The sequence below is a fragment of the Buteo buteo genome, chromosome 8, assembly GCF_964188355.1.
Source record: "Buteo buteo chromosome 8, bButBut1.hap1.1, whole genome shotgun sequence".
NCBI classification, from domain to species: domain Eukaryota; kingdom Metazoa; phylum Chordata; class Aves; order Accipitriformes; family Accipitridae; genus Buteo; species Buteo buteo.
The window spans coordinates 26,775,944-26,801,913 of NC_134178.1; the positions used below are offsets into that span (position 1 = coordinate 26,775,944).

The following is a 25,970-nucleotide window of genomic DNA, read 5'->3' on the forward strand; positions in this document are numbered from 1 at the left end:
CTCTGCCACCTTCACAACCATAGCTCTGCCAAAAAAGCAGACTCAGCCTGAATCCTCAGATCCCATAGGAGCTGCAAACTTTATTAGAATATTCTGGCTCTTCATATTATTCTTTTTCTGCCCTTATTCTTTTCTCTGTGTTGAAGACAGGGTGGGGGAAAGGCCCATGAGAGTCACCGGCATGGAATACAGCTGCCTGCTCTCTGTCAGCCAGGTGTTAGTGGCTAAAAGCCGCATCATTTGCAAGGAATAGCAAGGATGTCCGAATAGGAGGCAGGAATACATCAATGAGGAGTGGGACGAAGGATCTCAAATTCTGAGCATCTCTGAAAGGCCAGAGATTTGGGGTGCTCTTTAGCCTTGCTCAATCCCTGCAAATATTTTGCCCTAGCAGCTGTTCAGATGTTTGTTTGAACAAAAGTTTGTAAAAAAAAAGTTGAAATAATTATTTTGTATGAAGCTGTTGCATCATGGTCTAAACTGCTAATTATTGCAGGGCTCTGAGACAATGTACTGTGGTTTTGACCCAGAAACAAGTATTCATGTACGCTGCTTTCAGTTTTAGAAAAAATTAAAGACCCAGAGCCTTGAAAGATTCACACTGAAAGGAAGGATCACAGATTCCCTGTGGAAGCTCTGCTCGCTTACTCATACAACTCACTCTATCAGGTCAGGTTCGAAATTTGTGACAGCCAAGCAGAAACTTAACACCATATCCATCCTTAAGTCTCCTGCTAAAATAACAACACAAAATCACAAATCCACCATCTAGCCTTTTCAGTATTTAGAAATTCTCAATTTTTCAAACAATAAAATGTCACCACATGTTTACTCATAATATATATTTTAATTCCTTCCTTGTCTGCACTTACTTGGTATTAAGTTGCTGAGTTAGCTAAATAAATAAATAAATAAGGTCCCACCCCTCAAAAAAACAAATCCACAGAACAACATGAAGTTCAACTGACATATGATTTCTTAGCAGAAATTCCAGGCTAGAAAACATAACACTGTCATAAAATTAAACCAAGGAAACTTCTGATTTTAAAACATGTTATAATGTAGTTCAACATGCAAGAAATGCATAATTTATCGACAAATTGCCTTAAAATAGCTAGCCGTTTAATTAGCTTCCACTTCATTGAAGTTGATAAAATTTATTTTATTCTCAGCTGAAGCAAGTCAAGACTTTTCTTGTGCTGATCTACATAGCAACTGAGATTCATGTGTTACTTTTAATAAAGACTCAAATGCTCTGACAGTAAGAGTCTTTCAGTATAAATGAATTTACCTTCTTAAAATTGTTTCCCTGTTTTGTAAAGGAAAAACACATTCCTTAAATTAGATTTTAAAATAAAACTTGCAAGTCTACTGAAATACAAAACAGTTTTTATAACTGTACTTCAGATACATTGTTCACTCATACTCTATCGCCCGGTATATGCAGAATTATGTAACTTAATTACCGTATGTTTGCTCTCAGCATATTCAACTGCATGTAATAAAGGCTGCATGCACATTAATCATATAGCTATCAATACTCTTAAGTTTGACCAACTGCTAAGTTAACTTCTTAGCCCCAGTAGTGTGTCACCGTGCCTGTGCTCCCACCACCTGTGCCAGAGTTAATACTTGAGTGTCAAAGATACAGCTCTGCTTCAACTTCAAAATGGCAGCTTTTGCAACTCCAACTAAGTGTAACCACAATAGCCTGTTAAACAATGGTTATAATACTTAATTGCACTCAGCAATCAGGTTTTGGTTTATTATAAAAGGACAAAAAAACCCACAGATAAAAAATAAATTCCTTTTTACAGCAATTTTCACAGAAATTAAGGAATGTCTCAAGCTCTTTTACATATAGGAATTTCTTTCAAAAGCAGAAAAATTAAGTTGACTGTGAAAAATTTTATGTTATTTCACAGGTTTCATACATAAGAGTTTATTCCCTATAGTCTAATATTTTACCTAAAACCCTGCAGTAGGATGTGACTATATTATACCAAGCAGTAAATACTGTAAACACAAATTTATTGTTAGCTACAAGATTAAAAGCATAAGTTTTTTTTAAAGTCAGTTCAAACAAACTCTCTTTCTAGAACATGGCCTTATAAATAAACAAATTATTTTTAGTTTAGGCACTTTGAAAGAATAAATCTTGTATGCAGTCAAAATTTTATTGCTTCAGTCTGATTAGACCTTGTTTCAAGTAACCAAACACAGTTGCGTAATCCAGGTGAGAAAGAGCGGTTCCTACCAGCTATTGTTACTTAAGGCTAATATATCAAGTGAAAATAAGAACATCAATAGGTGGAATTTTAAAAGTTCAGTTGATCATTAGGTTAAAGTCAACAAGAAAACACAATTATAGGCACAAATACTGTATAGGAAGACAGAAGTCGCAAAAAGATGACAGAAACTGGAGGAATATGATTTTTTCATACCTTTACCAGATAACGTAATTATAGTCTGGCAGCAATAAGCCACAACCTTGCATGTCACCCTGACAGCAAGATGAGATTGCCACCTTCGGCTGCTTATTCACGCTCCTTTACCAAAAGCTATCCTCTCTGATAAAGATTTGTTTAAATAAGTTAGCCTAAATATAGGCTAAGTAACAGCTAGCATATAGCCTTTCCCTAACTTAGTTTTGTCAAAATAATTCTGTACAGTTGAAATAGTGTGATTTAATTCAGGTTTTCTCAAGACAGATTGTCTTGACAGTGGCTACACATGCAGTTATGCTGCATCTGACTGGGGCTGTAATAACGGCAGAGGAGGACAGAAGCAAACAGCTGCAACTGAAACCTCTTAACTTGGTTTAACTGTAGCCAGAAGAGCACATCTGATCTAATTTGAAAGAAAAAGCAGTTAGTGTCACACCCAGCCAACTCCTCCACCTCTGCGGGGTCCCACATACGGAGGAAGGGGATGAGGTTGTCCTCCCAGTCCTCACTTTCTGAGCCACACAGTAGCGAGAGCAACTGTCTGCCCAGGGTAACGCAGTCTAGCACTTCAGCTGCTGCGATCTAGAGAAGTAAACTCCACAGTGCTGGAATTTCTTCCCCCGTGCACCCAAAATAGCCTGTGCTTGCTGCTTTTCTGCATTTCTAAATGTAAGAAATCTTTTTTTCAGAAGACTTATGAAGAAAGAGTAAGCCTCGGAAAAGGAAGTCTTTTTTTGCTGCAGTTCTTTTTTGAGCCTATATAATCTGTCAAGTATTTGATTACCTATTTTATTATGCAACTATTACATAGATTATGCCAGGTTTGAGTTCCTACAGTGTTGTGATTGAGATACAGCAACCCAGACCAGCAGCAGGCTAGAACCAGCCCCTTACTAGGAGGTATTCTCTGCAGCCTTAACTCAGTGAACGGACATACAGGCTGAGCTATCTCACGTAAAACTAATACAACTCTCACCTAAAACTAATACTAAAACAAACCCTTCCAAACGATATTCAGGTTATTTATTTTAGATGGAGACAAACTCATTCGTATTAACATCTACTGTGTATTCTTCTCATTCGTGACAACGTCTGTCAACATGCTTAGTAAAGGAGTATACCATGTGGCCATGGGGCTCCATTTCCCCTGCGAAACTACACAAAGAATCACTTAGCACGCCATGCACAAAATGAGTTGTGGCCCAGCATCACAAGACCTGCAACATTAGGGTGGTTTAGTCTGCATCTGAACTGAAAAATCTGGGAGACTCAAACCAGGCAGTAAACAGCTTTGGACTGTGCCGGTGACTCAGTTCAGACTAATAGCTCAGGTGTCAAGCACCACTCACTGCAAGCTCCTGGGAAGAAGTTTAAAGGCAAAGCCCAAGTTCAATATCCAAACAGACTCAGCTACTGGCACTTGCTACCTCTGCCTGGTAAAGTGTCTACAACTGCACTTTTAAAAGAAGTCCAACACATCTGCTCCCTGCAGCTTATTCATCTCTTCCTACCCTCTTTCTATATGTTTACTCCTAGGCTAGGTTGTAAGCTCTTCTGATCCTGAATTTCATTCTATGGTCAGTAGAAAAATGAGTGAAAACCAAGCAAGTTTTCTTAATGCCTTCCTGACTTACTGTATCTATGCCTATAAATTCTGATTTTACAAAAGGACATGTCAATAAAATACTATTCTAGGGAAAAAAAAAATATATAATACATTAGAAGTTAGCCACACAATGATTTATATTTTCATGCTGAAGAATTTCCTTACAGATAAGAAGAGAAATAACAGAGTTATGTCAGGTATCATTATATGAAAACAATAAAGTGAATAAAAAAAAACCCAACCCAAAATGTTATAACCAGGATAAAGTAGATTATTTTTCTCCTTGTAATATGTGATTTTTTGAACTCTGGGAAAGATTATAAATCTTTTTTTTTGCAAAACTTCATACAGGAATTTGATTAAGTATTTTTTCCCTGTTGCTTAGAATCACACAGGCAGAACAAAAATATATTTGTAAGGGGTCTATACTTTCCTCTATTTTATTTCTTTGAAATATTCATTATAAGTTCTTGATTGAAAATGGATAGGTTTATAAAGACTTCTATTTAATTAACAGAAAAGGTAAAGTAATCTCACATTGCATTTACCGGAATTTTCATTTTCTCCCATGCAACTGTGTGCACAAAAAAAATCCACTAAGAAAAGTCTGAGAGAGTAAAACTTTAAAAGACCTATGCTGGATCGATACTGACTTTCCTCAGTACATCGCTTGCTTTCCCTCCCAAGTAAGAAAGTAGTAAAATAAGCTACCAGCAACAGCTAAGAGAGATGCTTTATTGCATCAGATTTATGACAACCTGAAATCTACTACTTTCCCTTATAAACTCAGACATAGTTTGGCATTGACACTATTTTGAACTCTCTCCATATAATTAAAAGCTTACACACTTTGAGTAGAGGCATTGGACTAGTTGTTCTCCAGAGCAACGTTCCAACCACAGTGGTTCTGAGGCTGTTTTAGAAACAACTCTCTGCTAAATGTACATCTTTAAATACTCGTATTAGTAAAAATATTTCTAGGTTTGTTTTTTATTAAAACCTTAATAATTCAACAACTGTTCTTATTAAATGAATCTTGCAGCAGAAGACCTTCATGCACACTAGACAACAGAATATTCAACTGTGCTCACAAAGGCGATAAACATGCAAGGCCACTTCATGCAGACTCTAACAAATCGTCTTCTGTAGCTAGTTGTACAACCAACCTCTGTAAAAGCCTCAGTGAGAGCATTCTCTTATTTCAAATCTAAAATAAAACTCAAATACTCTTTAATTTTATGATTAATTTCATTTTTATTGTAGGTTTTCTGTTTTTGAAAAGAGACTAACACGTTGCTGGCTGTATGAAAAAAAAAAAATCTCAACATTTCTCCTGTTTCTTAACTTGAAACCCCTGCTCAAACTCCTAAGTCCTAATATCACAGCAGCTTGAAGAAAACAGTGTAAAACTTTACTGGATATTTCAAGTTTAGGACCCTAACATCCATTCACTTACAAGAAATTTTTTCTATTTTAATATGATTCAGTGTCTTTATGGTGAGGAAGTAAAGGCAACCAACACAATGCTTATCTTTGTAGTCCAAGAGACTTTTTCATTTACATTCCAAATTGCAAGCATCCAGATTACAAGAAAGTAAAACATTATTAAAATGTACCATTTCTAGAAATTTGCTATATCAACACTCTACTGGGTTACAATTCAAACCTAAGTTGTGCAGGGCTTTAATTTAAAGGACAGTATTAAAATTCACAAGTAGGGGTATTTTTCCTTTTTTATCATGAGTGTATGCAACCAAATAACATTTTGGTATTTTTTCTAAAGAAAATATCAAAAAGAAGCTTGAAAATTATCTACAGGAAAATAATGCATTTCTTCATTTTTAACCAGCTACTGTGGTTTTGCACATTGATCAGACGTGCTGCACTTTTGCAGATAAAGAACAAATTGTTTGCATTGATTTTTACAATCTCCCCACCCAAATATTTCCAAATTAAATCCATTTCCTGCTTCAGGCTCATTTTTGTGTTGCTACTTCATAGTTATTAGAACTAGAACGTTTGATCTAACAGGCAACATTAAACAATAAATGACAGAGGGAAACACTCAAAAGGCAAATCCTAACTGTACCGGCAACAAGAGTATCAAAGGCTTCGTTGAACTTTTCCAGTTACCTGGGTTTCACCACAGCTCATCTAAAACAGGAACCACTTTACTCTGTAAACTAAAACATTTTTCTATCTTCTACAGTTGTTAACAATTCCAGTCTGGAAAACTTGGCAGATCTCTTTAAAAAAACCATGCGCTACACATATAAATTACATAATCAGCTATTACTCTTTAATTCTAAAACTTAGTTCTTGTTTCTACCAATTTTTTGGAAGATTTTACTTGGAATGAAACCTGAAAAGTCACTGAAAATATTTTACTCAAGTTCTCCCTAAATCCTACAACAACATTATGCTGTTAATCTGCAAATCTCAGTAAAGCTGCCCTAGCAGAATGGCTAACGTGCCTCCAATACTTGTCAATAAAGACTCAGCTGGCACTTTTTCCTCTAAGTAGTCTATAAAGTGCTGCCTTTGTTGTATAGAACTCCTATACAAAGGTATTTCTATATGGCAATAGGTCTCTTTAGGTACATATTCTACTGAGGCCAGGGTAGAAAAGCTATACTAGTTCAGGGCCACAAAGCACATTAATTCAAGTCTGGAATACAGTGTGGCTTTCTGGCCTCAGTACTCTGACATAACTACTTTAAAAACCTGTGTTTTTTTTTCTTTCAGGCTAGTTCCACCCTTGCAGTACTATGATAAAACCTGAAGACATAATACAGACAGTCCCAAAAACTAAAAGCAAGTTGTGTTACTTTTAAATAGGTAATAATACACTCCAATGTATATTTTGTATTATTTTTAAATACTAGAGAATTTGTCAGGTTTTAAGACAGCAAGGACAAATGGAAATTATTTTATGGTAATATTTGCTTTATAAAAAAATCTTGAAAGAAGAAAGAAGGTTTTAAATACCGTAACTTCTGCTGTACCTGCATTAGTGCATATGTTTGGCATACTGAATGTTAAGGTTGTATGTACACATACAATTCTTCTTCAAAGATGGAAAGACAATACTTCAAAGATGTGTGATAGGTAGTGTAAATATTGGGGGTATGAATTTATTTATACGAATTCACATTTGTAACAGTGGTTCACAAATCAAAGAACAGGCCAGTACTGACCAATCTGAAAACAGAACGGCAAGTAAGTAGGATGTTTTTGCTAACCATCTAAAATGAAAAATATCTCCATTACTTAGCTTGTTAAATGCTAACCGATGCTATCAAAAATTACACTGAACTTGACATAGTCAAGTAAGCAAGCTCTGTAACAGAGCAATGCACTTCCAGCAGGTGTATCTGCTGCTTAAGGAAACTGTCTGTCAACATGCCACGTAATAGAGACGGTTATGGGCCACCCAGAGTAACAAACAGCCCACAGATCTGATACAATACTACCTCTGTAATTAGTATTATCCTAATGATGTATGCTATGAACAAACATGCAGCAGTTTGAACTTTGGTGTAGACAAAGCCTTCATTCTTAGTTCATTTATTTTTATTGCTTTTGCAGATATTCCAGATCAAACACGAAGACCTCATTTGTAGCCTTTATACCTATCTATTTATACAGACTAATTTAATATAGATCGCTTCATGTAGAGCTAAACCCCAGTTTGGGGGGGGTTGGGATCTGTAAAGAAAGAAGAATAGCAAATGAAAGTGACTTTAAGGACAGACGAGTTTCTCAAGATAACTAGGCCTTCAGAACACAAATGAAAAATAGTAGTAGTAATAGACATTCGCAGCTCTTTTACTGGAAGCATGCCTAAGGCTGAAGTAAAAGCTGGGTACAGTATTTCATCGATAAAAGGCAAATATTCTCCTCCTCGTTAAAATAAATGAAAATCTTTCACATTAGGGTTTCCTATTCTTAACTAAAGAGGAAAAAAATCAGTGTGTTTCTGGTTCCTGCCTACCAGAAAGTAAGCAAATAATTGAAAAGTTATTGGATTTAAAAAAGAACTTTCTCTGCACTCGCTAACAGGAGAGCATGTCTGTATCACCAAAAGACTGCACACAAATCAGTTTTGTCCTCAACTACAGCCTTTTTGTACTCCAACTTGAAGTAGAATCCAGATATGTTGAACACTAAGATTCCTTGCCTCCTTAAAATTTTCATAAGCTGAAATGGTTAAGTGACAGCTAAAGGTGACTCTTCATATTATACTCCCTCAAAATTCTTCCTATGCATTACAAACAATCTATGCAGAACTGCAGGTATTTGGCCTATGCTCCATTAATGAACAAGTTCAGGTACCTATAATCACACCAAAAAGCCAACTTTCCCCAGGACGTACACATACTGGTACTGGTACATAAATGGCTAGAGAGGTAACAAAATGTTTCACTGATAAATAGAAAATGGAATATTTCCAAAATAAATGCAAATCCAAGAAGAGAACAGAAGCCTGAAAAAGATGTCCCAGTCACAAGACATCAAATAATGATGAAAAAAGATTCTAATGAAAAAAATCCCTTGTAAACAAAAGCTTTTTAACTTTCACTGGAATGAAAGGCCCTTACGATCTCCACACACTACCATCATATTTATCACCAGTTTTAATTATAAGCTGTATTGCAAAGACTTTTATTGGCTAAGAAGTCTTATTTCACATCACCAGTAATCCTTACCATAAAACAAAGCTGCAAGAGAAACAATAATGCTCTACTAGGAACCTCTTACTGTGAGTTAGTTCAAAATCATTGTGACTACTATTTTTCTAAACAAAATGGCAAAGCATGCTCAGAAGGCTTTTGTGCATTTTGATCATCTTAACAATCACCACTGAAAAAGCACACTTAACAATATTTAGAAAAAAGTTTACTGCTTTACCAAAAGAAATCATACTACCTTATATTTTAGTGGTGTCACAAAGAAACAATTACCTTCCCATCACCATAAAGCTTACTTCTCCTCACTGTAACAAAACACAACATCTGCCAGCATTAATTTTATTTCTATCCACAAAAATGGTGAGGGCATTCAGACAGTATTTTCCAATGTATTTTGGATAAAATCTTCTTTCATAAAAAGTACTACTTTCCCTTTAATTAGCCCTAGTGTAGAACTATTCCTTCCTGATTCTTGTTGTAGAAGCTCTCTCATTTCCAAGGACACCTTGAACTTCCTCAAGAAGGTGAAATCTGTACCATTTCCCAATCAGTGCCTTAAAAAAAAATATAGCTGCAAAGCCTGCTGTAACTTTTTACAGTGGCCATACTACTTCCTTTATAAATGATACAGTAAATCTAAGATACAAAAATAAAATGCACAGGCTCATAAAAGATCTTTATTGCATGCAATAATTGGAAATATATTTTGGATTTTATTTTTTAAGGTAGAGTTTCTCCGTATATTAAATTCATAGAGCTTTGAACAACATGCCTGAATAAATTCGTGCAGAATTTTTATTTCAAGTGAGATACATATGAAACCTATATAATATACACATGTATGGTTAATTAAACAAACATTTTTGAAACAAAATGCTAGTATACATTTTAGTTAGAAGATCAGCACAAGAAATGTAGGTTACGTTATCTAAAATCAAAATGTTTATTATGTAAAACAATTGAATCTATATGAACACTGACGTGCCTTAATGTTCCATTCAATTGATCTGTTTCCCTTGCAATTAAAAAACTGCAATGTTACTTGTTCCAAAGTTTGACACTCTACTACACTTATAGAAAAGCCTACCTGTGATTATTTATTCCCACTATGCATACATGTTTCCAATACAATTTCTACTCATCAACCAGGAAGGTCTCCAACACATCTATAGTAGGAACAATCAGACAGAAATAATCATCAGGCATTAGACACACTAAGCTATACGTCTCAACAAATCATCTTAGCCAAAGTAACACCCTTCAAGAGAAGTAACTTTTATTTCTCCAAATCATTTAAAGAGAAAGCCAAAAACTCAAATGATTAAGGTCATGAATAGAGGGATCGTTACTCTTAATTCACCTTCCTGTGTTTCAGTTCTCAGCCACAATACAATGCTGAATTTTGGGCCAACACCACATACCAGCAGGAATAATCCCCTGTTTGCTTTCATAGAGGAAGAAGTTACCGAATTCCAGAGAGGTTGTCAACACCGTTTTAAAAAAATACAAATCTTTGGTGGGCACCTGGCGTCCAGCCAGGGTCAACCCATCACACTCCTCTTTAAGTATAAAGATACTGCACAGAGCCTCGTCCAGTCTTGCATATCATCGGCTCACTTCAATACAGGAATATTTCAAGGAAATGTTAAACAAAACAAAACCAAACAAAACCAAAACCCTAAAAACGCACATCTCCTCATTTCAGTAAAATATGACCCAAGAAGTCTACATTTCCCACAGAAGGAAAGCATATTAAAAGCTACTACTGTTTTGTGACAAGTGTGCTTCTGAAGTTTCAACTGCAATTCTCTTCCGCCCCTCCTCCTACTTCTCTTGGATTCACTAATTTGTGTACTAAATGAATAACTAGGTACTTCTTCAAGACACAAATGTTATTTAGGAAGCCAAAACAGTCTGAACAGTGAATCACACACTTTCTTATCCTTTTAACTTCTCTTACTGTGTTCTTAATTGAATAAATGACAGTAATGAAATAAACTCTAGTGCTGATTTGAGTGCCCAAAACAGTATGAAAGCCAAAGTACAGCAGAATTAGCAATGTTTTACCTACTGATTTACTTCATAGGCAAAAAACTGTTTAGACTTTCTTCAATGCCGTAACTGTGGTCAGGGTAGGATGCATATATATAGCTTCTTAGAGACAGAATCCCTGCATCTACTTTCATGTAAATATAGTACTAATTGGAACTTCTATATAGTATGACTTGACTTGTAGCCTCAAGTTACCTCTTAACATTTGCTTTAATAAAATTATTACTAGGTTGAGCAGAAGTCTACTGTGTATGAAGTTTTTCAAATTTGGAATCATTTGTGTAACTGTCTTCTGAGCCCGCTCCAAATTTCCAATGACTTCTTTCATATGTCTGTGTGGACTAAGCATTCCAATAATGGTCTCACGAATGATTCACCTGTACTTTACCTCTCTACTCGTAGTTCACAGCATCACTTGAAAAAATCTTGTTAGACTATCTAATGTGATCCCAGATCCTTCTCAGCATCACTCCCTTACAGACTATGGTCCCATAATGCTAAACTTCTCAACATACACCTTTCATATGTTTGGACGTATGATGTGGCATTTGAATGCAAGCATATATACTTGCCAAGCCATTCAGTTCAAATATGGAGAGTGGGCTTAGCTTTACCACTACTTGTTTATCTGGTAACATTTGTCCCATGTGCAAATCCTGCAAGCTGTGACAAACGATTACTGGGTAAATCCATTCTGAGCTATGTACTTCTACTTCAGTGACTTTCTACATGTATCTATTAACTTAGCAGTTTTGTGTGTGGTTTTAGAGGAAATGGTCACTGCTCGATTCTTTCTATAAACTAGTCAGATAATTTGAAGAAAAGTGAATGAGTTTTTCACCATTAGTTTAGATTGCTCTTCTAAGGATCAGCTCTCCTCATGCTCATCTAATCCTCTATGAAGACTGGTTTAAATCAGGTTTCTTTTTTGTCGTAATTGAAGTCAGTAAAAGATTAAACTTGCTTTCTTCTTTCCAGTAACAAAATATTTAAATGATGACAGCATACTGAAGGAGCAAAGGAGCAAAACCAGGGAATGTGACTCCTAACTACTGCTCCCATTTTCTACCCTCTTAACTTTTAAGCTCTGCATCTATTCCATGATATAGAGCAGAAATATGCATGAGTTGTGATTCTCCCTCTAGAACAGGGAAAACTAATTGACAGCCTGAAGGCTGAATGGAGCTCCGCAAGATGGTTTCACTTGGCTCCCATGATGGCCTACAGCAAGACTGCACAGCATGTACTGTGCTAAACAATGTGCTTAGCCCACAGGAGAGCAGGAAAGAAAGAAAAGGGAGTGAGGAGAAGTAGGGGGTGGGAGGAACAAAAGACCATGAGTGCTGGCTGATGGGCTAAAAATGGAAGTGCAACCATTCCAGCAACTTCCCACCTTCCCAAGTTGCCTATATGGAGAGCAGCTAGCATGAAGCCGAGCTGGAGCAGACCTTCACAGGGTCTAAGCCAGAGGAGGTATCGTGCCCTCCCTGCTGCAGTGACTTGGACAACCACACCAGGCTCTTGAGCCCAGGTGCCTTCTGTAACGGGCTTTTAAGAGGTAGCTTTGATAGATCTACTAGATAATTGGGGTAGACTGGCAGTGAATCAGTGCCCCAAGAAACCCGTACAAATAGAGGGGAGGAAGGCAGCGCCGTTCCTGGATGGGACCTACAGTGTCTCCAAAGGGAGGTCACGTGCTGGAGCGGAGAGATAGTCTGGATGTTCCTGGTCTGGGCACAAAGTCCTCTTCTTTGCATCCACTACGTATTAAAGCAAAGGAGCTGAATTTGACTTTACAGGCTTTCACTGACCATGGGCAAAAGTAAAATCAATGACACTCATCTGTTTCTGCAGGAGCAGTCCTGAGTCCAGCAGGAACACACTAAACTGAAGTCAGAAAAACAAGTGTCCCTGTATCAGGCTTTCCAGCACCTTCTATAGCACCTATATATTATTAGGATTTCTCTTTTGTAGCCTTCTCTCTCTGGACAATGGAGGGTTAAATATACAATCATCTTGATATATTCATCTGATGCATGAGCAGCTGGCAGGGAGAAGAAAAAATTTAAAAAAAAAAAAAAAAAAGGGTGGCCCCTAACTATAGGGAATCAGCAATCCAGGCTCTAGAGGAATAAATCCATAGAAGGAGAATCGAAAATTACAAGTTAGAGAACTCAATTTATATCCCAGCACCATCCAAAAGGGATAATTTTGGGAACATTTCAAAGGACTTCCAAAGTTATTTGCAATTAGTGCTAAAAATAGCTGCAAAACATTTCAAATACTCCTTAAAGCAGAGTGATGAAAAGCAGTCTTGTGAGGAACAAATGTAACATTGAGGGAGTTCCCAATCTCTCCACAGCTGACAGACATCCTTGGGACCCTCTGATACCAAGATTTAATTTCTTCCTGCCGTAGTTTTTCTGTCTAGAGAACAGCAATAGTAAGACCACCTTCCTTCCCAAGTACAGGCACATTTCAACATTTATAAAATGCTTTTAAAAACTTGATTTGAAATACCTACACATAAACAGAGGAGTGCAGACTTTTCAGGGTACTCTTGCAAAAAGAAATGTCACAAAGCAATGCTAAGATACCAGAATCGAAGTATATGCATCAATTCTCTCTCCTCTGTACACTGACAATATTTACTAAAATTAGCTGGCCTTTATGATTTTTTTTTTCATTTTTGGAAAATATTCTGACTATTTTTGGTTTCAAAACCTAATTACTTTAGTCAGCATTTTAAAATGAAGTAATTTGCAATGCCAACCATTATACCTTTTATTAACATCAAAGGACTGATTCAGCCCATGAATAGTGAAAAAGGTACATATTGAGGAGATTATTATTATTTTTATTTTACTAGCTAATTCTATGATGGCAGTTTTGAATATTTCATTGTCTGCTTCTTCAATTAATTATTAATATAAGTCTAGTACATCTCACTTTATAAGGAAACTTTGCTATCATATCAAGTAACCTTGCCAAAAATGCTCATTGATGCCTATTTATGAAAGGACAGACCTTTCCACTGCATTTTAATTTATGTTTATTCAGAAAGTGGTACATAGATAAGTTTTCATATATTTTGAAGAAAATTTGATCAGCTAATAAACCAAAACCATAGTTTTTAGAAAGAGCAGTCCAGAAGAAGACACAGTTTTATAATAAATCTTAGTAAAGTCACACTATCAGTGGAGCCTTTCCTGTTTATAACCTCACCACAGACTACACCAAAGAACTAATTCCACTCATAAAACTGGAGCCATACAAATTATTCTTCAGATAAAGATGTCTACGAGAGAGACTTGCTAGTGTCTGATGAAAAATTTAAGAGCAGCATGGTATTCAAGGAATCTGCTTAATTATTGCCATCTTACTCTTGTGGCATTTTTAGTCTACATATTCTGTATACTTTAAGGTGAAAACAAATTTTTTTTTTTGGCATCAGAGGAGAACCTGCAGGTTTTTACTAAACAGTCTATCTGTAGTATAATTAGTGAGTAAGGATAAGGCATTGACCTGAATACCAGACTTTTAACACTAATAGTTTCTGCCCGTAAAGCAATTACTAATAGAAACTAAGGAACAAAATCAACCAAGAATGCCTTTTCATCTGGGAATGGTTACAGAAACCAAAATGGTAACTGTGTATAAAGTAGCACAGTCAGGTAACCCTAAGATTTTTTCTTTTTTTTTTTTTTTTAAATAAGGGTTAGAAAAGTATTTGACACTTTGCATCCTTTTTTTTTTTTAAATTGGAATATATTTAAGTTGTAGATTAATTAAAAAGAAAGCTCATTTTTAGTGGGTTTTTTTCCACTTTATTATGAACTTTTGGAACTGAATTGTAGCACGCATATAGGTAAAATATTAAATTTCAGTCAAGCCAGCTCTAGTGCACAGCTCCCCTCCAATCACTTTTGATAGAATAGAAGCACAAAGAATCCCAGTTTAGACAGTCCACATGTGTTTAATCTTTGATTAATTGAACAAAAACTAAGAGCCTCCAGACATATTTCTTTTAATCACGGGAAAGATATCTTTTCAGTTGCTTTGCTAGTAGGAGAGAGTCAGCAGATGTCTGTCTGGTCTAAAGGGAATTTCTCTTTCTCTGGAGAAAACAGTTTAAATAGGAGAGGAACAGCCATATGTGACTATGCACTGCTTAACAGATGACGTAGAGAAGCATCTACTACCGCAGGGAGTGGAACAGGGCAGTTTTCAAATTAAATTTCTTTCAAATTCAAAGCAATCAGCTGAAATCAATTTACATACAGGATGCAAGTTAGGTCAGACAGTTCTCATCAAAACAGCTCACAGACACAAAGATGCAAATCTGTCTTTGTCAGCAGTATGATTTTTAAGAAAGTTTTTAATGTGATGACAGTAAAAAAAAAATAAATTTCTTCACAATTTTAAACACAGCTGATACTTGTTTTCTGGGGAATGATGATTCAAAATAATAACAACAATAACAACAACAATAATAATAAATATCGCATCAATATGAAGTATTTGCCAAAGGTTCTTAATTCATACACAAAATGGTATTGGCACAATGCAAATTTATCTCCAAATTTAGCTCAGGAGTTAAGTCTTTCAGTACTTCAGGAAAACATGTTTTAAAATGTGTTATTGGGGAAAAAAGCATCAGAACCACCAATATATAAGGATTACTAGGCAGCATTTTGTTTGTCTGACTTCATTCTTTTGCCTATATCCTTTTGCTTACATGTTTTATATCGTCATCTAGGAAATGTAAACACTTAGAAAAATAGGAATGATCTCCTTCACTTCATCTAGTTCTACCAAGATGTCTGGGGGGTGGGGGGTAGGTAGAGGAAGAAAGACGAAGAGTTTAAAGCAGAAACTGGGAAAATGGCATATAAAAACTCCCTTGGACTAGAGGAAACTCACCAACCAGAAAAAAGAGGAGACAGCCAATGGTCCCAATTAATTTGATAACTTCCACCATGGAGTTCCCTCTGAATTCTGTTTGAGGCTCCATCTTTCACAGCACACAGGGCATAAAGGCTTGAGACGTATCAAACAGCATGTCGCCTAACACCATGGGAAGGGAAGGAGAGTACACAGCAGAGACTGAAAACAGACTGTGGTATCAAAACCTCCATTTCCTTCTTCATATAACTAGGATGCCTGCCTTTATTGGTATTTATACTTTATGTTAACAGTCTGAATTGTCTTCCACAGACTTCTGAATAGCAACAGCAAAACTAAGGAGAGCTTTGGTATCAATTCACTGTATTGGTTGGACTCAGGAAAATGACTTGCACATCTATCTCATGCTTAGAGAGGTAGGGCCCTTTAAACCTGAACAATTTTAATTTCCCCCCCCCCCCCCCAAACTAATGACCAATGAGTCTAAATCTGCAAGGCATAGCTTCCACCTTGTTCTAACAACCAACTTCTCCAGTTTTGGTTCAAGGTTTCAGATAATCTTCTACCCAACAGAGCCACCATTCCACAGAAAGACTGTCACCACATTCTTTGATTTATGAATTTGCTGAGCTGCACAGCAATTTCTGGCAAGACTACAAAAAGCATAATTTGCTTGATTGTCCATCCCAGCATGGCCACCATAACATCCTAAATTACTCATCAGTTTAAGAATAATATGTATAGTCACAATATCATAACTGATCAAGAACTCTGTTGGCTAAAGGCAACCTAAATTCTTCTGTTCTGCATAGTTTCTGGGAAGACATAAACATGTAAGAACAGCTTTCTTGGGTCAGACAAAGTGCTCACGTACCCTATTATTTTGCCCTGACCTTGGCAGGAGTAGAAAATTGTATTGAATAGGAATTTTTTTATTTACATGCTCTGTTTTTACAGTAGTTGTATGTAAGTCTGTCATGTATCAGCATCTAGAAAAAGCTTTCATTTGTTGTATCAGTATCATTGTTATCCACTAACAATAACACTGACCTGTGAACTGCTTTGAGTACAGATTTAGCTATAATGCTCCAATATGTTGACACACATCCTCAATGTAAGTCCTCAGTCTGCTTCCAAACTACGTTGAACCTTAGCACTTCAGATCTAGTATGAAAGATATAAACAGGCTCCCAAACATCTCCATGGAAGAGCCAAAATCCTAAAACACTGATCTTACAACTGTGGACTACGCAACCTTCAGATACATTAAAAATTACTCTTACATATTCCCAAATATATTTAGATAATACACATACAATTTTTCTTTAAGAACAGACTTAGACAAAACTACAAAATTAAGTTCTACCATACCAAACTGTCAATTAGGAAACATATTTAAGTTATGGCATGTCCAGTCAAGCTTTGGTGTTTTGGTTTTCTGTTGTTTTTTGTGTTTTAAATCTGTACATCATTTTATTCCTCAATGCATAAATTAACCTAGTAACACTCTCTACAGCATGAACATTCAGTAACTCTGATAAGACACACTCCTTATTTTATTCATTTATTTCATGAATGCAGGCAAAACTGAATCATCAAAACTTCACCAAGCCATACTAAAAAAAGTAACTCTTCTTTTTGTCTCCTCCACTGCCCCTGCAAGTGGACATTTGCTTGAAGAAACCTAGTCTTTGATCAAAACAATAAATGAAAAACTCAAAAAAGAAAGCCCTTTTGTGATAACTTAAAACTAACTGTGTACTTGAAACAGAAACCATCCATAACTTTTATGAGACTTTGCCAAATAAAACTGTAACCAACCTAAACAGCACATGTTTGCCATACACAGGCTTTCATTGTATCTTGCTGCAAAGTACTATATACAGCATGTGAGTGCAGCAAGTCAGTTCTTACTAGTAGGAACCTCTGTACCAGCATACTCTGAAACCTATCATTCATCCTCAGCGCCTACAAATGGAGGGAAGACCCCCTCCCCAAGAGTTTACTGTGACATCTTCACTGCTGCTGACAAAAGTTCAGAAAGAAGCTCCAGAACCCACAGTGGAAGTAAAAAGCAATAGAAGTATAAAATAAAATAGATAAACAAATAAGACCTGCTTTTGAGTTGGCATGAATACATGTTATGCTAAGTGAGTCCCCAGCTGACCAACTAAATCTTAGCTATCTTCACTACAGGAGTGTTTGTTTCAGATCCCATATAACAGATTTGATCTCAAACAATCGGCATGGAGGCAATGCCTTTAAAGCCAAAGGAGTCTTAATTTATGTGCACTTTGTACATAGAAATTATTTCTGTCATCACTAGATTGGAAAGAATTTTAAATACATTAATACTTCTAGAAGAAATGTAGTTTGAGTTACTGTATGTCATCAAACTATTGATAACTAAATACGATTTCTTCTCACGTTTATCAAGCACTAAATGGAAGCTGCAGCATGCACCATAGCATGTGTCTACTGGCCCACTGCCAAGAGGATGCAGAGCAAACAGAATAATTGTGAGTTAAAATTGAGTTAATAAACCTTTTAATAAAGTGGCGGTACGGCTCATGGCTGTAGTAGCAACATTCCACCAACAAGTGTCAGGGGCTGCCCTCCCCAAGTCAAAAAGATCATACTAGAACTAACGATACCATAAGAAACACTGAAAGGTAGTCAACAAACGTTGAGGGCATTTTTTCCCTGATCTGATGAGGTATGAATTGGTAAATAGCACAGCTTTAAACAACAAAATTCTTAAAGTTTTTTTACTAAGAAATGTGAAAATACAGTAAAGGAGGTAGCTCTTGGAAGCACAGAAAATGTAACAGCATTATCCCATATGTACCACTGTTGAGCACAGTCACTTACATAGATCTGTGGATCACGACAGCAAATAAACAGAACTGTTCTGAGGTTCACTCAATGCTAAAATGATATGGCCTCCTATGACAATATACTGCCAACACTATATTTAGTTCCTCTCTTCAATGAAGAATGCACTGATTGGTTAAAAAGGGCACAATTCAGTCTGAGGCCATGGATGCCTCAAATTATGGAAATTCTGATACATATCCAAACTGGTTTATTCATTGGCATGCAACTGACGAAGGGAGTAACCTGTTTGCCCGATTCTTTTAACACACATTGCACATAAGGTATAATTTAAAACACAGAACATATATAAAAATAAAGTGGTTTGAATTTTGACAGTACTGCGTAACTTGCAGCTAATAATGCAAACAATAACTCAGAGAGACCTTATCTTGCCTAAAATTAAGGGAAAGTGAGAAAGAATTTTGCAGCTAATTGAACAGTTCACATTCTGCCTAACACAGGAAAATGAAGTACAGGAAAGTCATCACTGATCTTTAGATCCTGTAGCAACCTTTTCTTCATCTGCCAAAGGCATTTCGGAACATCGGAGGCTATTTCATTTTACCAATGACAACTAGTGACATTGATGATGAAACCATCCTCTCCACAGGATGGTTAACTCTTTTTCTTTTAATTCAAAGGAACATGAAGTGTTTTTAACCACAAGACACCTACACTGACTGTATGACATTTTTTATTCCTTTTAAATCATTTTAAAACCACAACAAAGCATTTTTAGAACTAGAATGGTCATCTAGTATGTACTGAAGATTATGTTACAGTGATGACAAAGCTCAACATGAAAGAATCATGCCAAATTCCCCAGTCATAAATATACCTCTTCTCTAAAAACTCATTACAACATGGCAAGGGCTGAGGGGAAAGAAAAGGAAATAGTCTAATTCGGTGGGAAACACCAGATTTCAGATCTTGATTTCATCGAATAAAACCATCTTAAAGTAATGCAGCCACCTTCTCTGAAACTTGACATGGGTCACATGCGGATTGCTTGCATGAAGTTAAGTTCTGTTCATAAAGAACATGAACACATAGACTGAACACATTGCCTTCACATGTCAGGACAACCCAATTTGAAGACAATCTGAAATTATGGCTTATTTGCACCCAGTAGAGGAGATCACTCTTGCAATTTTTGCTCTCATTTGGAATCTCCTGAAATATTTTTTTCTGTTTGTACCATGCTATGAGTTCAGACTGAAATTCTATTTCAGTCACTAATAGGACAGTCATAGAGGGCTGTCAGGACAGCCACGGAAGACCATTTTTTCTAAACCTGAACTAGGAATATAATGGTAATAATAATATGATTAAACCTGAGTACTGTAGGAGCCATAATATTTAAGCGTTTCCATTTGCTGCCCTGCTGGATTTCTGTGCAGCCTCACTTCCCTATCTCCTTCTGGGTTTGGTTGATTCATATTAGAAGTTAAGGAAGGTGTAGAGAGCAGGAATATTTATATAAAATATGAACATAAAACTTCTCTATTTTGTTATAGAGATTTAATGGGACAAAGAAATTCCTTATCTTTCACTCTACTTTTATAGGTGAAAGTAAACACAACTGGGTAAGCTGCCTTTAAAATATGGGAGGTTTGTAAAGCATCTGCTATTCTCATTAGGTCTAACTCAGTATGTGACAACAACATTTTCACCTAATGAAAAAAATAGAAAGAAAAAAGTACAAGGTTCACTTCTCAAACTTTCTGAGATGCAATACTGCTATGCTTAAGAGAGTGCATGTGCATGCAAACACACACATTAGCACCTAGAAATATGACAGTAAGTTTCAAAGAAATTATTTTTTAGTTTCTCCACATTTTCTCCTTCATTTTTAAGTCTCATTAGGACAACTAGTTTTCCTAGCAGTGGCATTTAGTGGGATTTCCTAGTAGTACTAATAAATGACTTCAGTTCCACAGTTACCAGGGAGTTGGTAGTAAAAGAAAATTAGTATCTAAAAAGAGTAAAAATAAGGCTTTATGCATCTTCGAAAATTAGGCAGGGGACTTAAAGTACTACATTGACATTCAAACCCTCAGTGTTGTTCAACTGACTGTAATGGCAGAGGAAAGTAAAATACACAAACTTGTAAAAGTTGCTAAAATAATTGTTCTTGCTTTCCTCAAACAGCAATAACTACATTATAAAAAGTAGCAGATTTGCATGCAACTTCAATCTCATTGCAAAATTTTCTCCTAAATGATGTTACGTTTTTGGTAAAATATGCTTCAGAAGCAGCCTGTAATAATCCAGGCTTACTACGCAGCTGCAACAAGCATTGAAAGTGTCAGGTTCAAGGTAAACCTACCATTGATAAATGGTAAGTTTAAAGATGCATTAGCAACATTAAAATCTTCTACGCCTCAAGCAACTTTTGGTAATGCCATTGGCTGTGGTAAGTAATGGTATAGCTTCACTATTTTTTTTTTTTTATATGTACGTAGGACGTTTGTGAGATTCTTGTAAAACTGATTTGTCTTTGTTATATATGCATATAAGTATTCGAATTAAGTCACTTGTTTATCAGCAAGACATTAACAGCTCAAGTAACAGAATCTGCAAATTTGTTCATTGATTTCAGCTTGGCTTAAAACTTTGATGCTGTACAATGGCAGTCGGAAGGGCAAGTTTGCTAATGTAGCCTAACACCACACAGACTGAACATACAATGAAAACAATACATAAACACGATTTTTCATTGTGAGAAGGGTATCACTGTTTTAGAACCACAGAGCAGAAAGAGCTGTTAACTCATCTTTCATATCAATCCTGTGCTATGTCAAGTTTTTTGTTTGTTTGTTTGTTTTTAAAGTCACAGCATAGCACGTCTATAACTGGGATGTTCCTGGGATCTGATGTAGATAGTATTTGGAGTATTATACATTATAAATGGAAAACAAATGTGTGCAAACTTTTATACACAGCAGCTTACTTAGTGTAAAATATCCTGTTACTGAGGTTAGAGGTAACATACACGTGTATGTACTTTACAAATCCTTTTGCAAAAGCATTGCTCTTGAGAAGCAAATCCATCTATCATTGGAAAATAGGAGCATTGTGATAAAAGTTACCCTAGAACTTTCATGGCAAAACCAAGGTAATTTTCTCTCAGAGAAACATGATTTGAAATAAAGATTCACAAAGCCACTGACCAGCAAACATAACTAACTTCATTTGCATTTGATTTTTCTTAACATTCTCAAAAACTTTAGAGTAGAGAAAGACAGATTAACATACTGCTGCAGCTATTGTTGCCACTATTGACACAAGTAGGTTTCTACATAATGCTATATAACAGAGACCCCTGAGATTCAGAGATACAATTTTCCTCAAAAGGAAGTAGCTGACAGAAAACCAGACAAAAAATTAAACACTGAATCAAACTATCACACACCAATAACTGAATTTGGTCTTGATCAGGTGCATCCGTTCAGCAGACAATCCTGAGAGATTAAAGCATATGAAGTAGCTGCAGCCACCTTCCAGTCTGCTAATGATATATCTTTGCACTTTTCCAAAACTGCTTCTATTTCTCTACTGTGAAAAATGACTTCTGTTTCCCAACTGTTTATGTGATACCCAAAACAGTATCCAGCCCTTACTCTGAGGATCAAGCATGGTTTCATTTTGTGATCCCAGCTGTAAAAACTGACATTTAGAGAGAATTACCCAGTTTCATTCTGACAGGCACATGCCCTTTTTCATGTTCTTTAGGACCTTTCACCACCGGAGAATGTGTCACTGGTAGGCAGTAATCCAAAACCAGTTACATTCCTCAAAAACAAAACATGGAGCTAATTTAAGTAGGTCCACAGTGATCAAAAGGGTGAGTTCAGGAAGTCAAGAAGAGGAAGGCAAATGGACTTGTAGGATGACTACAGACTGTTATCCGATTATCCCATCACACACCCTTTCTGGGCTACCCTACTGAAACCTCATTCTGCTGCAAATTAAGTTTGAACACATACAGCAAGTCTCCATTTCAGAAATTTTGTGGGAATAACGTTTCAAACACAGATGAAACCAGTCAAAATCCCCCAATTAAACAGGAGTTACATCTTTTATTTAATTGACTTGTAATTCAGCTTTCTAGTGAGTTCCTATTTAGGCAAATTTATATCCTTCCCATTTATGAAGATCTTACAGATCTAAATTACACAGAAAATGTCATGTAATATTAAATTACAGAGCTACTTTGCACATGGCTGTGTAGCTTAGAATAGTTTTACTGGTCTCTAAAGGGTCTAAGAGATTTTAATTCTTGAAATATCAAGTGGCTAGCTATTTGACTAGGGAAGTTACAGTCCCTGAAACATAATCAAACAGAATATAGTCAGTGGGGGTTCAAGTACTTGTTTCATAGATTTAAGAAAGATACCACTTCACCAGCCAGAAGGATCATCTTGTTTTTAAGGCTTTTTCTAGGGACGGAGATGGTTTCAAGGAAATAACCACAGAAACTGCAGGAAATATAGCTGCAAAAAATATTTTTATATATATATACAAAACCAGGAGACAATATAACAAATCATCAATGCTATGAGTAGACACATGGGATCTTAAAAAATTTAGGAAGGGCCACAAGAGGCAGAGATTGAATAAGCAACTTAATTCAATTTGCTGATACTAACCGGCATTTAGATCATGTTCAATGGTATTGAGGACTAACACTCTCATGACTAAGATACATATCAGTGGAAGAAAATGCAGCATCCTTTGGATAAAATGGCATGTACACCTCAGTCAAGTCACCAAAGAAATGCTGATGAACAGAAAGGGGCAAAGCAGAGAGAAAACTCTCTCTGCAATTTTATGGTTTAGGATTTTGCTCTCCCCCATTGTGGCAATCACATCTAAAGCTATTTTTAAAGTTCTTAAAATACACAGGCATTTAAGAAGATAAAACACCTTTTAATATAGTGCACTTCTGAAATTTTTGTACATTTGAAACTCCTCTACATTTCCTTCTTTCCAACTGAAGAACCTATGCACAGCATACTTAAAGAAGATGCCCACCTTATTACATAGGCAACAAGTTCTCTTTGTGGACTATCTCAGAGACGAGCATTGGAACTGCTTAAAAAAAAAAATTGATCTGCATGAAGCAATAACAGACACGAAAATTCATTTTTAGTATTAACCTGAATCTTAAGTCACGTCTACAACATCCATTGAACAGTGAAGGAACATCACCTAATTGAAGTTGTTACTGTAAGAGGTTGTGGATGGAAGAAAATGTTGTGATAAATTCTCTATCATGTTATGAAACAAACCGGTGCAGACAGGAGCTGCTTCTTCCAGTAAGAGCTAGCCATTACAGTGCAAATCACACTTCTGTTTCCTATGTTTCACAAAAGTTTTTTGTTAAAATTGCAGCATCAAAGCATATAACCAAAAGAGTACTCTAAATGATCTTCTGTACTGTGTAAATGGAAACCAAATAAAGGCAATTTTACTCTGTAAACATACAAAAATTAAACTATAACACAAGGACTTCTAAAACAGCAATTGTATATGACTACATGTATACAAATGTAAATGCTGTGGTTCTCAAAACAGGTGTACTGAGGAGCTAATCAAAACAGTTTGCTGATTTGCAGCAATCTACTGTGAATGTAGCTACAGTTCATAATGACAATAGCGTTACAGCTATAATGCACAGATTTTTAATTTAATGCAAATTTATTCCACCAGCCTTCAAGTCTTCCCTTGTTCCTCACCTCTTCTGTGCTATTTTAAGTGTTGTGGTGCTTTTGCACTGCCACATCACTACCTTTTCTATTAAAATCATAACCTTTTCTGTTAAAATTCTTTGTCTATATTCTCCTGGTATACAATTAAAACTGTATACCATTACACCTACAAATCTTATTTCCAAATACAGATCGTGATTATTTTTTTTTTTTCCCCTTATAGCATTGTTGGTGTTTCTTTTCTGACACCAGCCCTCAGTACGAGGGCAATTTTGAGCTGGATTAACAGTATAATGCTATACTATTGTTAGATGATGTACATTTGAACCCCTTTAAGAAGATACTAATCCTTCATTTTTTTATCTAAGTGTTGGCAGAGGCTCTTAACAAAACATTTGTGGCAATACCAATGTTTTGCATTCAGACCCTGTCAGCTAGACTCTACTAGAATCACATGAAGATGACTTGAGGCAGGGGCGACTCACGTATTGAGCAACTATATACCAGCTGAATTGATGTCTGCCATAGTGTACCAACCACTGAAGCCTACCTCATGTTTCTGGATTCTGATGAAAAATTATGTAAGACACAGAAACACTACATGCATGTCGAACGTTACTTCAAGGTACATCACAAACCACAAGAACATGAAATAAGCACAACTGTCCATGCTGCTTTGCTGCATGGTCAGAACATTAAAACACATTTTAAGAATCAATGAGCAGTGTTATAAAGTAAACAGCAGAAATTAGATAAATATCAATGTCTCTTAAACATTAACACCCACTCAAAATTACACCTACAAGATACTGGATATAACATTTGGGAGTAACCAATCAACAGATTATTTTAACAGGTTATACGTTTACTGGATAAGCACATTTCCAGCTAGCCACACACTGATTATTTTTATCACTAAAAGCAATAACAAAGAAACAGCAGAGTCATAGTTCTTAACCATGTGTATTTACTGTATTATATGTGATGCTCAAGATCCTTCTGGTGTAAGAATTATGAAAGACCTTGGGATTGTCTGTGAATGTGAGCGAGACTAGGCAAAGGGGTCAAGTAAATGCACAAATTTATAGCTTACTTCCTTTCCCTTCTGTGAGAGTTGTGAAAATCTTGCCCTTCTTCTACAGTTATATACCAACAGTGGCATTTAACTTATCTATCTAAAAGTTAGAAGCCTCATCAGAGCTAGTTAACAACATGCATTGTTTAGTCAAAAGAGAGATCAGTGTTTTCAGAGAGCGACTCACGCAGTTCTATGCTAGCTCTTCAACACGACACCAAATGATGAATTGCTACAGATTAAAAAGGAAGCCTGTAAAAGCAACTTAAAATAGATACCTAACTTTTGAATTGCAAGGTTTCCTCTCATACTTCAGTACCCAAAAATTTATATTTTTTGACCTACACTTGGCCCTCCATATGAATGCTTAAAATGCTTTCATGTACGCTCTCTTCCTCTAAAATAAGTACAGTTTAAAGGGTATACAGGAAGAGATAAGCATTACAAAGTGATGTGAACATACTTGACTGCTCCTTCCGTTGGCCAAATACTTCGAAATGGAGGTATAATTTGTGGGCAACTTCTTTTACAGGAAAAAAAAAAGTGTTTCTAAATCTGCCATTATTTTTTCTAGTGTTTGTGCAACAACAATTTCAAATGTAC

The 25,970-nt window shown here is 36.1% G+C and overlaps 1 protein-coding gene across 1 annotated transcript in view; it reads right to left on the reverse strand.

The window, feature by feature from the left end:
• Nucleotides 1-25,970, reverse strand: part of ROBO1 (roundabout guidance receptor 1) — a 328,596-nt gene that overhangs the window by 256,663 nt on the left and 45,963 nt on the right. The window lies entirely within an intron of this gene.